Below are 4,761 nucleotides of genomic sequence, written 5' to 3' on the forward strand. Positions count from 1 at the left end.
GCTCTGTGTATGTGTGACTGTTTTGGTGCTGCTGGCTGGCAATCGCTCTCTTTTAGTGCTCTGTGTTCCTCCCCTCTGCACTCATACGTTTCCTTCCTTTTTTCCTTTTTCTCCAGAGTGCGGCTCCGCTGATTGGCCGGTGTCATCATATGACACGGCTGCTTCAGCGCTAATGAGTGTGGGAATTGTAGGCATCTCAGCGACCATGTGACCTCTGAGATCCAATCGCGATGCACCCGCCTCCCCAACAGGCTATATATAGCATGATATGATCATTATCTGTCTGCTACCAACAGGGTACTGACAGATGTCTTTATTCCTCTTAAAGATAGGTAAGTTTCCATCCTGCAACCATTCACTCTCCTCACTATTGTCTCCTCTGTGTAAGGTTTGAATACTTATGGCTAAACCTTCACTTTTTCATTTATTTTCATTCATTTTCTACCCTTTTTAAAGGAGATTATCTGTGGACTTTTCAGCTGCAATTGACTGGTCCTTGATTTTTGCTGCAAACGACTATCCTTTGACTTTCTATCACCAGCTGATGTTTGCTTGCACTCAGACTGTTCATCTAGTTAAATACTCCATGTAAGTTGATCCCCTGCTTACACTTAATAATTTAGTTACCCATGTTCTCACTAACTTTATGAAGTATACTAAATCTATTCAAACACTTTTTTTTTTTTTTTTTTTCTCAGATGAATTGAGGCTCTTCAGTGCCCATGTTATTGTCTTACTTAATTCCCCTGTATTCACCTTGATTTTATTACGCTTCAAGGTATGGCTGTTTTACATATATTAACCCTATTGACTCTATTATGGATTTGTTTAATTAGTTGAAACAGATCATAATTTAATAACACATATTCTAACATAGATTCTTTTTCTTCTGTATTTTTAAGTCCTGTCAGTTGAACTTGGATTTCAATATCCACCCTGAGGGTGTTTTTCCTTGACTGGCTGTGCATGAAGCTAGGGTAGGTTTTATTTCTCCTACCTATGGAATTTTGCTGCCAGCCCCCTCTCATGGGCTGAACAGCATTGGCTGCTACCAGGCTGTGGATATATGCGCATTTGCTCCTATGAACTTTGATTTCTCTTGCCCCGCCAGAGATCCCAGCCAAACTTTTGTTTGTACTCTATATACATGACATGTTTTGTTGAACATATATAATCGAAGTTCTTTTAGAGCTTATATTGTATGCATATGTTAAAATTGTTTTATTCTTTTTCATCTCTTTAGAGTAATCTAGAGAGACGATCTTGTCCTAATTCCCCTGAAGAAGCCAAGAGGCGAAACTAGTAGGGTCGACCTGATCGAAAAAATTATTTCTAGATCTTGCTCCCACAAAATAATTTATGCACTATCTGTATATTGAATTACTATATTTTGGAAAAATTGAATGAATAAACCTTTTTTATATATTTTTATATATACATACATACTTTGTCTGGTTTTCTTCATCGCACAGCAATAATCCCCCCAACTCTTCCAAAAAATTCCCCTCCTTTGAATCTATTTTGGGATGAGGTGCTGTATCCTTTTTTAGGACTCTCGATCACATACCCCCCAATCTACTATGTGTATCAAATGTCTTTTCCATAGTGGTTAAACCTCTGGAGAAATATCCTATTAGTTTTTTTTTTTTTTTTATTACTGTTTTGTAATTGCGACAAAGTAACTGAAATCAAATTATCTGATAAATCAGCGTACAATCCAACATATACAGACCAACTTTAATTGTACTGAAACAGTTGCAATATCCCAATTCAACCGTTTGTTAAAAAAAAACCTTTCTACTAGGTTGCTTCTCCGTTGTTCCCTGGGGGGGGGGAAAGAGGGGGGCTGTCCTCCAACTTGTAAATGTGGCAGAGCCCAGGGCGGGCAGGATGCGGGGGTCCGGACCTCCCACATTCCTCACACACCCAGTTCTATCCCACCCACCAGGGAGGGGGCAGGAGTATATATTATATCAACGTGATCAGGGAGGCATCTCAGAACTATTAAAAAAAACAAAAAAAAACAGCAAAAATAAGAAGCCCCACTGTACACATAGATTCGGATATAGAAATAGTCTGCGTTATCCCAAAAACCTCAAACTTCATGCGAATCAAAAAGATACACCAGCAGCTGCTGAGATTTCGAAACAGACAAACCACGACATATATACACACATATCTCACACACTGAGTGTTCCTCTCAGACTGGCAGCAAGGAGAGGGGGGGGAAATGAAAGAGAAATCCTGCCCAGCAGGGAAAGAGTTAAAAGGGGGGGGAGAGGGGAGGGGGCCATCACTGCCTGCGTTACTCCAGCAGAGAAATCTGAAACTCCAAAAAAAGTCTGCTGATAGAACTCCACGCAGCCTGGAGGGGGGGGGGAAAGAGTGAAGGGAGGGTGGATGGAAATGAAAAAGAAAAAAATTGGCTGCACCATGTGCTCGTCTCCCATTTATAGTGGGCTGCCTGCATACCCATGACAAGAATGCATGTAAAAAAAACGCACGGACAAACAATAAAACAACACAGAACACACAAAATACACGGAACACGACTCTTTCAGCCCCCTGTCTGCAGGGCGCTAATTCTTAACCCCTAACCCCAAAAATATGTAACCCCAATTTCACAGAGTGGGCTGGCATCTGGGACACATCCGGGTCCCCCTCATTACCGCACCCTGCTTTCTTAACCCCTAACCCCAAAAAGGTGTTTCACAGAGTGGGCTGGCATCTGGGACACATCCGGGTCCCCCTCAGTACCGCACCCTGCTTCCAGCCCCGGTCCCCCCAAGGTAACCCCAATTTAGCTAAAAAAAAGAAGAATCCCATAAAGTTTAACCCCTAACCCCAAAAATTAACCCCAATTTCACAGAGTGGGCTGGCATCTGGGACACATCCGGGTCCCCCTCATTACCGCACCCTGTACCCCTTAAAAAAAACTCCGCCTTGAACTGCCCTAGTCAAGGATCTCGGCTCACCAAGCCAAGCAACTTATACACCCCAATTTGAATCCCCCCAAAAATACTAGCAACCCCCAATTTTAGTCAAGCCAAAAGCCAGCGCTACTCGCTTAGGCCAAAGCAACCCCCACGTTAATCCCCCAGTACCCCAGAACCCCTTAAATAACTCCGCCTTGAACTGCCCTAGTCAAGGAAACCCAGCCCACTCATCCTGACCAACCGTGCCAGGCCAAATCTCGACTCACCAAGCCAAGCAAAACCCCAATTCTCCCATTTTCTTAGCTAACCCCCAAAAAAAACCTCTTCATTCAGACCAGACATATTGACATGGGCATACTGCCAACCTATCCAGGGACAGTCATGCACACATAAACATCTCCACCCCAAGACCGGCTCAGGAACCCTGAAAGAAATATACTGTCCGCCCACCGCCTACAGACATAGACCCCTGAAACAGTCACATTCAAACTAACACAACACTTAAACATAAAAACACAGATATCAACCCGGCAGACGGGACAAAGGGTTACAAGCTTTGCTCAAGGATTCTCATCTTTTGATTTGAGGACACGCAAGACTCCTGCACCGAAGTGTAGGTGATCAGCCTGTCTCCACCCGCACAGAAGTGTTGCATTTCCCAAATAAAGCAAAGAAGCCACATTGGGCCCAATTGATGAGGACTCATTAATCAATTTCCTGATAAACTCAGGGTTACCCATACTGCCGGATGATTTCAAATCTCTATGAGTGAGAAAATGCAATTCATAGACAAAATAAATTCCACATCCTCACTTTCCAACGTTCAACGGCCAAGAGGATGGCTGCCGTATGAGCAGCTGCCTTTATTTTTAGCACAAAATGCATTTTCATTGGTTCACATTAAACAGAAACACCAATTTCACCCACCCCCTTGAGTCTTTTATTGGCCAGTTCATAGAAGGGCCTCTTCATATAGCTCAAAATCAGTTCATGTTACAAAGCTTAAGTTCCTTCCGACGTCACGAATCCCTTTTTGGTGGGCTGAAGACAGGATGTGGCAGAGTCACAGTTTCCTCTTGAAGCTATCAGGAATGCCGTGGGGGCTGGATAGAGACACACATGTAATGGAGGATAGCAACATCTGTTCTGTATAATGCTGGGTTCATAACTTTAGGACAAAATCTGAAGAATCATCTCACTTCATTTCAGTGGTTCTAATCATAACACAAAAATATTCATTTTATTTCACATGAAATGTTACCATCAATGCTTTAACCTATGTTCAGCTTTAGTTTTCACCTTCTACAATATTTGGCATGTACCCTTAAGCAGTCTGGCTCTTGCTATTGTGAGTGTTTTTAAAGGATAAAACATATAATGGCTTTATAAGGAGAAGCTTGTTCCATCACAACCTCACCTCCCCCTCCCCCCACACCTCTGCTGGGTTCCCCCTCCCCTCTCTCAGGGGATCTGTCAGGGTAGAGAGTGGGGAAGGGGCCTGTTAGTATGTCATGGGCTGCCCGTGCCTATTTTTTTTCCCAGTCCAGACCTGCCTTTCATTGTCCAGTCATAGGCTGGGGGTGGGAAAGAGACCTGCAAATGAAAGTGAAACTGTTGCAAAGAAAAAAATATTAGTTATGGACAAAAACTCATCAGTTCCATGCACCTCGTCCCATATGTACAATATGAAGTAAAGGAAAGAAGGGTACCTAGGGACCCCAGGGACTATTTAAATGGTGCTAGTAGAAATGTAATAGACAACAAGGAAATGTAGAAAAATAGAAAAATAATTTTATTCTTAACAATTAATAGATATATGTAAAAA

At 42.7% G+C, this 4,761-nt stretch overlaps 1 long non-coding RNA gene across 2 annotated transcripts; it reads left to right on the forward strand.

Moving 5' to 3' along the window:
* The first annotated feature begins 201 nt into the window (after positions 1–201).
* LOC120941482 lies at positions 202–1,345 on the forward strand. 2 transcript variants are annotated; one of them, XR_005749551.1, is made up of 5 exons: positions 202–332; positions 457–588; positions 699–778; positions 903–977; positions 1,244–1,345. It is a non-coding gene; the product is annotated as an uncharacterized LOC120941482 (long non-coding RNA). The 2 variants fall into 2 exon arrangements; XR_005749550.1 differs by having other exon boundaries at positions 207–332; positions 903–1,345.
* Positions 1,346–4,761: the final 3,416 nt, after the last annotated feature.

Source organism: Rana temporaria, chromosome 5 (assembly GCF_905171775.1).
Source record: "Rana temporaria chromosome 5, aRanTem1.1, whole genome shotgun sequence".
In the NCBI taxonomy this organism is placed as follows: Eukaryota; Metazoa; Chordata; class Amphibia; order Anura; family Ranidae; genus Rana; species Rana temporaria.